Below are 13,596 nucleotides of genomic sequence, written 5' to 3' on the forward strand. Positions count from 1 at the left end.
AAACTAATAAAAATAGAAATAAAAAATAATAATGAAATTATTCAATTGATAGGTATTATTTGAGGAATAAAAGAATATTACAAAAAGTAATAATTTAAATTTGACATATTTATGTTATTTATTAACTAATTCTTTATCATTAGAAGTAAATGCTAATTTACTATAAAATGGTTTAAGAGACCAGTACTTGCTTTCAGTCATCTAATGAATAATTATTAATTCAATTAATAAAGTTTTTTATAGGGATTCTTTCAATAACAATAGGTATAAAACTATGATTTGCTCCACAAATTTCAGAACATTGACCATAATAAATTCCAGGACGATTAATAAAAAATCTAGTTTGATTTAATCGTCCTGGATTAGCGTCAATTTTTACTCCTAATGACGGAATTGTTCACGAGTGAATTACGTCTGTAGCTGTAACTAAAATACGAATTTGATTATTTATAGGTAAAATAATACGATTATCAACATCTAAAAGTCGAAAATTATTTAAATTTTCATTAGATTGAATTATATATGAATCAAATTCAATATTATTAAAATCAGAATATTCATATCTTCAATATCATTGATGTCCAATTGATTTTAATGTAATTAAAGGATTATTAAGTTCATCTAAAAGATATAATAATCGTAATGATGGAAGTGCAATAAAAATTAAAGTAATAGCTGGTAAAATAGTTCAAATTAATTCAATTATTTGACTTTCTAATAAAAATCGATTAATATAATTATTGAAAAATAAATTTATTATTAAATATGCTACTAAAATTGTAATTATAATTAAAATAATTAATGTATGGTCATGGAAAAAAATAATTTGTTCTATTAATGGGGAAGCTCTATTTTGATAATTTAAATTAGATCAGGTTGCCATTTCTAAAAAAAGGATATTCCTTTATAAATGGGGTTTAAATCCATTACATATAATCTGCCATATTAGAAATTTCTTAAAATAGGAAGTTCATTATAAGAATGTTCAGAAGGAGGTAAATTTTGATATCATTCAATAGAGGATGGTATATTTAATGAAAATAGAATTATTCGTTGGTTAATTATTGATTCTCAAATAATAATAATAATTAAAATTATGGAAAATAATGAAATATATGAACCAAATGAAGAAATAATATTTCATGATATAAAATTATCTGGATAATCAGAATAACGACGGGGTATACCAGCTAATCCTAAAAAATGTTGAGGAAAAAATGTTAAATTAACACCAATAAATATGGAAATAAATTGAATTTTTAATAAATAGGGATTTAATAATAATCCGGTAAATAGGGAATATCAATGAACAAAACCTCCTAGAATAGCGAATACAGCTCCTATAGATAAAACATAATGAAAATGGGCTACTACATAATAAGTATCATGAAGAGTAATATCAATTGAGGAATTAGCTAAAACTACACCTGTTAATCCTCCTACTGTGAATAAGAAAATAAATCCTAAACTTCATAATATTGAAGGACTATAATTAATTTGTGTTCCATGTAAAGTTGCCAATCAACTAAAAATTTTAATTCCAGTTGGAACTGCAATGATTATAGTAGCTGAAGTAAAATATGCTCGAGTATCAATATCTATTCCTACTGTAAATATATGATGAGCTCATACAATAAATCCTAGCAATCCAATTGCTATTATAGCATAAATTATTCCTAAACATCCAAAAGTTTCCTTTTTTCCACTTTCTTGAGAAATAATATGAGAAATTATTCCAAATCCGGGTAAAATTAAAATATATACTTCAGGATGTCCAAAAAATCAAAATAAATGTTGATATAAAATAGGATCACCTCCTCCTGCAGGATCAAAAAATGATGTATTTAAATTTCGATCAGTTAATAATATAGTGATAGCTCCAGCTAAAACTGGTAAAGATAAAAGTAATAATAAAGCTGTAATACCTACGGCTCAAACAAATAAGGGTAATTGATCGAATGATATATTATTAATTCGTATATTAATAATAGTTGTAATAAAATTAATTGCTCCTAAAATTGAGGAAATTCCAGCTAAATGTAAAGAAAAGATAGCTAAATCAACAGAGGAACCTCCATGAGCAATATTAGATGATAAAGGGGGGTAAACAGTTCATCCTGTCCCTGCTCCATTTTCTACAATTCTTCTTGAAATTAATAAAATTAATGATGGAGGTAAAAGTCAAAATCTTATATTATTTATTCGGGGGAAAGCTATATCAGGAGCTCCTAATATTAATGGAACTAGTCAATTTCCAAATCCCCCGATTATAATAGGTATAACTATAAAAAAAATTATAATAAAAGCATGAGCTGTAACAATAGTATTATAAATTTGATCATCTCCAATTAATGATCCTGGATTTCCTAATTCTATTCGAATTAAAATACTAAGAGATGTTCCAACTATTCCTGCTCAAATTCCAAAAATAAAATATAAAGTTCCAATATCTTTATGATTTGTTGAAAAAAGTCATTTTCGCTAATAAAATGGCTGAGTATATAAGCGATAAATTGTAAATTTATTAACGAGAAATTTCTCTTTTATTAAGTTTTATATTCAAATATGATTTAAAATTGCAAATTTTAAGGTATAATAAAATTATTAAAACTTGATAAATTAATTTAAGGCTTAAAGAATTTCTTTATAAATAATTTTGAAGATTATTAGTTTATTTAACTTAAAACCTTAAATTAAATAAAAAATAAAGTTCTAATAATTATACCTAATAAAGAAAGAAAATTAAAAAAATAAATTAAAAAAAATAAATTATTTTTAATAAAAATTTTAATTCATTTTAATTTTAAAGAAAAAAATATAAATGAAAAGTAAATAATTCGAATATAAATAAATAATATTACTAATCTACTTATAATAAAAAAAAAATTAATAATAATAAGATTATTATTAATTAAAAAATTAATAATAATTCATTTAGGAAAAAATCCTAAAAATGGAGGTAATCCTCCTAATGATAAAAAATTAATTATAATTGAAAATTTAATTAAGAAATTATAATTAAAATTAAATAATTGATTTATATAAAAAATATTGGTAATATAAAATAAAAAACATGAAATAAATAAAAATATTGAATAAAATAAAAAATATATTAATCATAAATTTTCTCTAATTAATAAAGCTGAAATTAATCAACCAATGTTATTAATTGAAGAAAAAGCTATTAATTTACGTAAAGAAGTTTGATTAAATCTTCCTATAGCTCCAATTATAACATTAAAAATTATAATAAAAATTAAAAAATTAAAATTTATATTATAAGATAATAAAATTATTGGTGAAATTTTTTGTCATGTTATTAAAATAAATCTATTAAATCATGATAATCCTTCTATAATATTAGGAAATCAAAAATGAAAAGGAACAGAACCTATTTTTATTAATATTGCGGAATTTATAATAATCGATAAAAAATCATTAATAAATATTTTTATAAAAAATAAATTTAATAAAATAGAAAATAAAAAATTAATTGATGCAATAGATTGGGTTAGAAAATATTTTAAGGAAGCTTCTGAATTTAATAAATTATTGGGGGAAGAGATTAAGGGGATAAATCTAAGTAAATTAATTTCTAAACCAATTCAACATCCTAATCATGAATTTGATGAAATAGAAATTATAGTTCTGAAAAATAAAATAAATAAGAAAAATATTTTATTTGAATTATTAATTAATAAAATAAAAAATAAGAATAAAATATTCTAAAGACGAATTTAAATTCACTATATAAAAATTATATTTTAGTGTAAGATGCACAATAATTTTTGAAATTATTAGATATAGTTTAATTCTATAAAATATAATAAAGGTAAAAAATTACATAATTTATCCTATCAGAATAATCCTTTTATCAGGCACTTTATTTTTAAAAAAAAGGGATTTCCTTTATATTTGGGGTATGAACCCAAAAGCTTATTTTAGCTTATTTTTAAATTTTATAATATTTAATATAAAAAATATTAAATATGGTTAATATATATAGTTAAATAAAATTTATATTTAAATAAAAAAAAAATAAAAGATATTCAAATATATACGTGTGTATTTATAAATATATATATATATATAAATTAATTTATTAATTATTAATTTAAATATTATATTAAATAATTTAATATATTATTACTTTTAAAATTAATAAATTATTATTTAATTAATATTATATTTATAATATTTTTTTTTTTAATTAATTAATAATTGTTTATTATATATTTTAATTTTCAATATGGATATTATAAAAATAGGAGAAATAGAAATATTAAAAATTTAATAATTAATGTTAATTTATATATATATATTAATTAAATTTATTATTATATATATATAAATATATACAATTAAAAATTTAATTTATAAAAAAAAAAAAAAAAATTCTATATAAAATTTTATAATAATAGATAAAATTTTATATTTTAAATAATTTATTTTTAATTTATTTTACATATAAATTTTAGTGAATAATTTTAATTATTTTAAAAATAATTAATAATGTTTTGTAGTAATTAATATTAAAAATTTAAGAAATTAAGATTTAGTAATAAAAAAATTAATAACTAATTTTGTGCCAGCAGTTGCGGTTAAACAAAAGTTAAATTAAATTAATTCAGTAAATAATAAATAATAATATTATTTTAAAAAATATTAAATTATAAGGTGAAATTTTAATTTAATTAAAATTTATATAAAAATTATGATTTAGTAAATTTTATTATAAACTAGGATTAGATACCCTATTATTAAAAATTTAATTTTAAATACTAAAATAGTAAATAATAAATATTGAAACTTAAATAAAATGGCGGTATTTTAGTTCATTTAGAGGAATCTGTCTAGTAATTGATAATCCACGAATAAATTTACTTAATAAAAAATTTTGTATATCATTGTTAAAAAAATATTTTTATATAAAAATAATATTTTAAAATTTTAAATATAAATTAATTCAGATCAAGATGCAGATTATAATTAAGATTAAGATGGATTACAATAAATTTATTTAAACGAAAATAAATTTTTTAATATAAAATTGAAGGTGGATTTAAATGTAATTTTAATTAGTTTGTTAAAATGATTAATAATTGAAATATGTACATATTGCCCGTCACTTTCATTTAAAAATTGAAATAAGTCGTAACAAAGTAGAGGTACTGGAAAGTGTTTCTAGAATGATCAAATTAGAGCTTGAATAAAGTATTTCATTTACATTGAAAAGATATTATAATAAATAATTAATTTGAGGGGAAAAATTAAAAAAATTATATTTAATAAAAAAATTTTTAATATTGGGGGATGTTAAAGTATTTTTTAGAGAAAAAATATAATTATTTATAATAAAATAGTATTGAAAAAGAAATTTGAAATAAATTTGAAAAATTAATTAATTAAAAAGTAAATTTTAATTATTGTATCTTGTGTATCAGAGTTTATTAAAAAATATTTATTAGTTAAAAAAATCTCGAATTTAAAAGAGTTAATTAATTAAAAAATTTAATGTTGAATAATTATTTTAAATAATTAATTTGAAATGAAATGTTAATCGTTTTTAAATATATCTAGTTTTTTTAGAAAAAAATTTAATTTTAAATTTAAAATATTTTTTAATTTTTTATTTAATTAAAAAATTTTTAAAATTAAATATATTAAGGGATAAGCTTTAATTTAAATTTTTATAATATATATATATATATATATATATATATATATATTAAATTAAATTTAAAATTTTTAAAATTTATATTGTTTATAAAATAAAATTTATTATAAAAAATTTTAAAAAGAAAAAATAAAATTTAAAATTATATTTAAATTTTTATAAAAATATAATTTATAACAGAAAAAAATTAGAAATAATGATAAAATTAGTATATTAAATTTTTACATATTAAATTTAAATTAAAATTAATTTAAAGGAATTCGGCAAATTTTTATATTCACTTGTTTATCAAAAACATGTCTTTTTGATTAATAATTTAAAGTCTAATCTGCCCACTGATTTAAAAATTAAAGGGCTGCAGTATATTGACTGTACAAAGGTAGCATAATAATTAGTCTTTTAATTGAAGACTTGTATGAAAGATTTGATGAAATATAAACTGTCTCTAAATTAAAAATTGAAATTAATTTTTTTATTAAAAAGTTAAAATAATTTAAAAAGACGAGAAGACCCTATAGAGTTTTATAATTATAATTTTTTAATATTTAATATATAATAATAAATTTAAATAATTGTAATTATTTTATTGGGGTGATAGAAAAATTAAAATAACTTTTTTTTAAAAAATAAACATAAATAATTGAATAAATGATCCATAAATTATGATTATAAGAAAAAATTACCTTAGGGATAACAGCGTAATTTTTTTTTTTAGTACAAATAAAAAAAAAAGGTTGCGACCTCGATGTTGGATTAAGATAAAATTTAAATGCAAAAGTTTAAAATTTTGATCTGTTCGATCATTAAAATCTTACATGATCTGAGTTCAAACCGGTGTGAGCCAGGTTGGTTTCTATCTTTTAATAAAAAAAAAATATTTTAGTACGAAAGGATCAAATATTATAAATAATTTAATTTTAAGAATATTATTAATATTTATATAAACTATTTTGGCAGAAAAATGTAATGATTTTAGAATTCATTTATATATAATTTATTATATAGATAGTATTGATAATAATTGATGTTATTAATATTATAATTGGGGGTTTATTTTTATTAATTGGGGTTTTAATTGGGGTTGCTTTTTTAACTTTATTAGAACGAAAAGTTTTAGGATATATTCAAATTCGTAAAGGACCTAATAAATTAGGAATTATAGGAATTTTACAACCTTTTTCTGATGCTATTAAATTATTTTCAAAAGAACAAGTATATTTAAATTATTCAAATTATTTTTCTTATTATTTTTCTCCTATTATTAGATTTATATTATCATTAATTATTTGAATAGTGATTCCCTATTTATTTAATATAATTATGTTTAATTTAGGTTTATTATTTTTTTTATCTTGCACAAGAGTTGGGGTTTATACTTTATTAATTGCTGGTTGATCTTCAAATAGAAATTATTCGTTATTAGGAGGTTTACGAGCAGTTGCTCAGACAATTTCTTATGAAGTTAGATTATCTTTAATTTTAATATCAAGAATTATTATAATTATAGATTTAAATTTAATTAAATTTAGAGAATATCAATTTTTAAATTGATTTATTTTTATAATAATTCCATTAAGATTATGTTTATTTTCTTCGATATTAGCTGAAACTAATCGAACTCCATTTGATTTTGCAGAAGGGGAAAGAGAATTAGTTTCAGGATTTAATATTGAATATAGAAGAGGGGGATTTGCTTTAATTTTTTTAGCTGAATATTCAAGAATTTTATTTATAAGAATATTATTTATTATTTTTAATATAGGAGGTTATGAATTAAATTTATTATTTTATTTGAAGTTAGTATTTATTTCTTTTTTTTTTATTTGAGTTCGTGGTACTTTACCTCGTTATCGTTATGATAAATTAATATATTTATGTTGAAAAAGATATTTACCTATTTCTTTAAATTATTTATTATTTTTTTTAGGTTTAAAAATATTATTAAATTAATAAAATAAATTTAGTATAAATTAATAGAATATTTATTCTTTCTTAAGTTTTCAAAACAAATGCTTAAACAAGCTCATTAATTAGTAAAAAATTAATTTATCTCAAAATTTATTTAAAATTGGGTTAATAATAAAATAAGAAAAATAAATTAAAGTTAAAATTTGTCCTGTAATAATATAAGGTATTTCTACTGGTCGTGATCCAATTCAAGTTAATAAAATAATAGTAATAATTAAAAATCAAAATAAAATTTGATTTAAAGGATAGAATTGAATACCTTGAATTTTTTTATTAAAAGTAAATGGTAGAATAATTAAAATTAAAATGGATAAAACTAAAGCAATTACACCTCCTAATTTATTAGGGATTGATCGTAAAATTGCATAAGCAAATAAAAAATATCATTCTGGTTGAATATGAATTGGGGTAATTAAAGGATTAGCTGGAATAAAATTATCAGGATCTCCTAATAAATATGGATTTGTTAAAGTTAATAAAGATAAAAAAAAAATTAATACAATAAATCCAATTAAATCTTTAAAAGTAAAAAATGGGTGAAATGGAATTTTATCTAAATTTCTATTAATTCCTAAAGGGTTATTAGATCCAGTTTGGTGAAGAAATAATAAATGAATTATAGTTAATATTAAAATAATAAATGGAAATAAGAAATGAAATGTATAAAATCGAGTTAAAGTTGCATTATCAACAGCAAATCCTCCTCAAATTCAATTTACTAATATATTTCCTAAATATGGAATTGCAGATAATAAATTAGTAATTACTGTAGCCCCTCAAAAAGATATTTGACCTCAAGGTAAAACATAACCTATAAAAGCTGTAGCTATTAGTAAAAATAAAATAATTACTCCCACTAGTCAAGTTAATTTTAAATTGAAAGATTCATAATAAATTCCTCGTCCAATATGTAAATAAATACAAATAAAAAAAAAAGATGCTCCATTAGCATGTAAAGTACGAATTAATCACCCATAGTTAACATTTCGACAAATATAATTTACTCTATAAAAAGAAATATCAATATTTGCTGAGTAATATATAGTTAAAAATAATCCTGTAATAATTTGAATTATTAAACATAAAGCTAATAAAGATCCAAAATTTCATCATGAAGAAATATTAGATGGAGAAGGTAAATCAATTAAAGATCCATTAATAATTTTTATAATAGGATGAATTTTTCGAATTGGTTTAAATAAATTTATCATTAGTAATTAAAATTATATAATTGAACGTAAAGGTCCAAAAAAAATATTTGTAATTTTTACTACTGCAATAAGAGTAATAAATAGATAAATAATTAATATTATTATTAAAAAATAAGTTTGTTCATTATATAATTTTGTTAAATTAAAATTATATTCATTATTTGAAAATATAAATAAATTAAAAAAATTTAATATTTCATCATTAAAATATAAATTTATTCAAAATAAATTATTTTTAAAATAAAATGATAATATAAATAAAAAAATAATTCCTAATATTATAAAAATTTTATTAAAGATTGAAATTTTAAATAATTCATTAGAAGCAATTCTTGAAACATAAATGAATAGAACTAATAAACCTCCTAAAAAAATTAAGAATAAAATATATGAGAATCAATAAGTATTGATTATTATTCCAGATAAAATACAAGTTAATAAAGTTTGAATTAAAATAAATAATCCTATTGATAAAGGGTTATTAGTAAAAAATATAAAAAAAGAAATAAATATAATTAAATTAGATAAAAAAATTTTTATAATTTCAAAGAATAGTTTTTTTAAAAATAATAATTTTGGAGATTATAGATAAAGATAATCTTTTTCTTTGAAGTTTTTAAAGAAAAATCTTATTTTTGGTTTACAAGACCAAAGTTTTTTTTTAAACTATAAAAACAAATGATAAATATAAGTTTAATTATTATTATATTTTTTATTGGAAATATAATTTTTGTTTCAAAACAAAAACATTTATTAATTGTTTTAATAAGATTAGAATTTATTGTTTTAAGAATTTTTTTTTTTATATTATTATATTTAATAATAGTTGATTATAATATATATATGTTAATGGTTTTTTTAGTTTTTTCAGTTTGTGAAGGGGCTTTAGGTTTATCAATTTTAGTTTCAATAATTCGAACTCATGGGAATGATTATTTTCAAAGTTTTAATTTAATTTAATGATAAAATATTTAATAATAATAATTTTTATAATACCAATATGTTTAAAATATAATATATTTTGAATGGTTCAGTTTATATTTATATTTATAATGTTTATATTTATAAATATAAGAGTTTCTATTATAAATTTTTTTAATTTAAGTTATATATTAGGTTGTGACATAATTTCATATGGGTTAATTTTATTAAGAATCTGAATTACATTTTTAATAATTATAGCTAGAGAAAGATTAAATAAAAATAATTTTTTTAAAAATTTATTTTTATTTAATATTATTTTTTTAATATTAATATTATATTTAACTTTTAGAACTATAAATTTATTTTTATTTTATTTATTTTTTGAGGGAAGATTAATTCCTACTTTAATATTAATTATTGGATGAGGGTATCAACCTGAGCGAATTCAAGCTGGTATATATCTTTTATTTTATACATTATTTGCTTCTTTGCCTTTATTAATAGGAATTTTTTATATTTATAAGGAAATAAATTTTATAATTATATATATAATAAAATTTTATGATTATAATTTAATTATATTATATTTAAGATTAATTTTTGCTTTTTTAGTAAAAATACCTATATATTTTGTTCATTTATGATTACCAAAAGCTCATGTTGAAGCTCCTATTTCTGGCTCAATAATTTTAGCTGCAATTATATTAAAGTTAGGGGGATATGGATTATTACGAATATTAATAATTTTACAAAAAATAAATTTAAGATGAAGATATATTTGAGTAGTAATAAGATTAATTGGAGGATTTTTTATTAGATTAAAATGTTTTTGTCAAATTGATATAAAATCTTTAATTGCTTATTCTTCTGTAGCTCATATAAGATTAGTAATTGGGGGATTGATAACAATAAATTATTGAGGATTTTTAGGTTCTTATATTTTAATAATTGGTCATGGATTATGTTCTTCTGGAATATTTTGTTTATCTAATATTAATTATGAACGATTAAATAGACGAAGAATATTTATTAATAAAGGGATAATAAATTTTATACCTTCAATAAGATTGTGATGATTTTTATTAATATCTTCAAATATAGCAGCTCCTCCATCATTAAATTTAATAGGAGAAATTAGTTTAATTAATAGATTAGTTAGATGATCTTGGTGAAGAATAATTATACTTATAATAATTTCTTTTTTTAGAGCTGGATATAGATTATACTTATATTCTTTTACTCAACATGGAAAGTATAATATAAGAATTTATAGATTTTATAGAGGAACTTCTCGAGAATATTTAATATTAATATTGCACTGATTACCATTAAATATTTTAGTTATAAAAATTGATTATAGAATAATTTGATTTTACTTAAATAATTTAATAAAAATATTGATTTGTGGAGTCAAAAATATGATATTTATCATCATTTTAAGTTATTAAAAAATATTCTATTTGTCTTATTAGTTTTTTTTTTTTATTTTTTTTTATATTAATTAATTTTTTTATAGTAATTTATTTTATTATAAATAATTTAGTAATTTTTTTTGAGTGGGAGATTATTTCTTTTAATTCTATAAGAATTGTTATATCAATTTTATTAGATTGAATATCATTATTATTTATAATATTTGTTTCTTTAATTTCTTCTTCAGTTATTTATTATAGAAAAAGATATATAAGATCAGAATTAAATTTAAATCGATTTATTTATTTAGTTTTAATATTTGTTTTCTCGATAATTTTGTTAATTATTAGACCAAATATAATTAGAATTTTATTAGGGTGAGATGGTTTAGGATTAGTTTCATATTGTTTAGTAATTTATTATCAAAATATGAAGTCTTATAATGCTGGAATATTGACAGCGTTATCTAATCGAATTGGTGATGTAATAATTTTATTATTGATTTCATGAATAATAAATTATGGAAGTTGAAATTATATTTTTTATTTAAATTTAATAATACATGATTTTTCAATAAAATTTATTGGTTTATTAATTATTATTGCTGCTATAACAAAAAGAGCTCAAATTCCATTTAGTTCATGATTACCTGCTGCAATAGCAGCACCTACTCCTGTTTCTGCTTTAGTTCATTCTTCTACATTAGTAACAGCTGGGGTTTATTTATTAATTCGTTTTAATAATTTATTAGTTGAAATAATTTTTTTAAAAATTTTATTATTATTATCTTCTTTAACAATATTAATAGCAGGAATTTGTGCTAATTATGAGTTTGATTTAAAAAAAATTATTGCTTTATCAACATTAAGACAATTAGGTTTAATAATAAGAATTTTAAGAATAGGATTTAATGATTTAGCTTTTTATCATTTATTAACTCATGCTATATTTAAGGCTTTATTATTTATATGTGCCGGGGTAATTATTCATATAATAAATGATAATCAGGATATTCGAATAATAGGGGGAATTAGAATTTATATTCCAATAACTTCTTTATGTTTAAATATTTCAAATTTAGCTTTATGTGGAATTCCATTTTTAGCAGGTTTTTATTCTAAGGATATTATTTTAGAAATAGTAAGAATAAGAAATTTAAATATATTGATTTTTTTTTTATATTATTTTTCAACTGGATTAACAATATTTTACACTATTCGTTTATTAATATATTTAATAATTAATGATTTTAATTTATTATCAATTTATAATTTATATGATGAGGATTATACTATATTAAAAAGTATAATTATTTTATTATTTATAAGATTAGTTTCGGGGAGAATATTAAGATGAATAATTTTTTGTTATCCTTATATAATTTATTTGCCTTTTAATTTAAAAATAATAGTTATTTATGTGACTTTATTTGGTTTATTATTAGGTTATTTAATTAGAAATATAAAAATTTATTCACTAAATAAATTTTTATGTTTTTATGAATTAAGATATTTTTATGTTATAATATGATTTTTACCAAATTTATCTACATATGGGATAAATTATTTTTATTTAAAAATGGGGCAAATATTATATAAAAATATTGATTTAGGTTGAAGAGAAATATATAGAGGACAAGGATTATTTTATATTATAAAAAATAATTCTATTATTTATTATATTTATCAAATAAATAATTTTAAAATTTATTTATTTAGATTTATTTTATGAATAATATTTATATTTATTTTTTTAATAATTTAATTTAAATAGCTTAAATAAAGAGTATAATATTGAAGATATTAAGGTGATTAAAAAATCTTTAAATAAGAATTTATTTATAAAAAAAAAATTTTTTATTTTTACAATGAAAATGTAATGTTTTAATAAACTATATAAATTAAATTAAAAGAAATATTAATGATAATAAATCACTAAAAATTAAGTTAGCAGCTTAATTACAATATATTTCTAATTGGAATTTTTATTCAATTTTATCATTAACAGTGATATACCTCTTTTTGGTTTCAATTAATAAATAAGGAGTTATTAACTCTATCTTTTAAGTCGAAATTAAATGCAAATTGCTTCTTATTTAAGATAAATTGAATAAAATTCAATATTTTTTGAATGCAAATCAAATGTTTAATTAAACTATAATCCTAATTTGATCAATTTAGTATATTTTGATTTCATTCATGATAAATTCCTAATAATAGTATTAAAATAAAAAAAAAACTTATTTTAAATCAAGATAAAAAATTTACTAAATAAAATGTTGGGATAATTGGAAAAATTAATGCAATTTCTACATCAAAAATTAAAAAAATTATTGTGATTAAAAAGAAATGTAAAGAAAATGGAATTCGAGCTAAAGATTTAGGGTCAAATCCACATTCAAAT

General features: G+C 18.0%; 1 pseudogene across 1 annotated transcript; it reads right to left on the minus strand.

The window, feature by feature from the left end:
• Positions 1-207: 207 nt before the first annotated feature.
• LOC146526346 (cytochrome c oxidase subunit 1 pseudogene) lies at positions 208-10,893 on the minus strand (annotated as a pseudogene). The gene is made up of 2 exons (XR_014879425.1): positions 10,837-10,893; positions 208-2,481 (listed from the first exon to the last, which is right to left on the minus strand). The product of XR_014879425.1 is annotated as a cytochrome c oxidase subunit 1 pseudogene (transcript).
• Positions 10,894-13,596: the final 2,703 nt, after the last annotated feature.

The sequence above is a fragment of the Heliconius melpomene genome, unplaced genomic scaffold, assembly GCF_056956725.1.
Source record: "Heliconius melpomene rosina isolate 202511_hmr_F unplaced genomic scaffold, ASM5695672v1 ptg000072l, whole genome shotgun sequence".
In the NCBI taxonomy this organism is placed as follows: Eukaryota; Metazoa; Arthropoda; class Insecta; order Lepidoptera; family Nymphalidae; genus Heliconius; species Heliconius melpomene.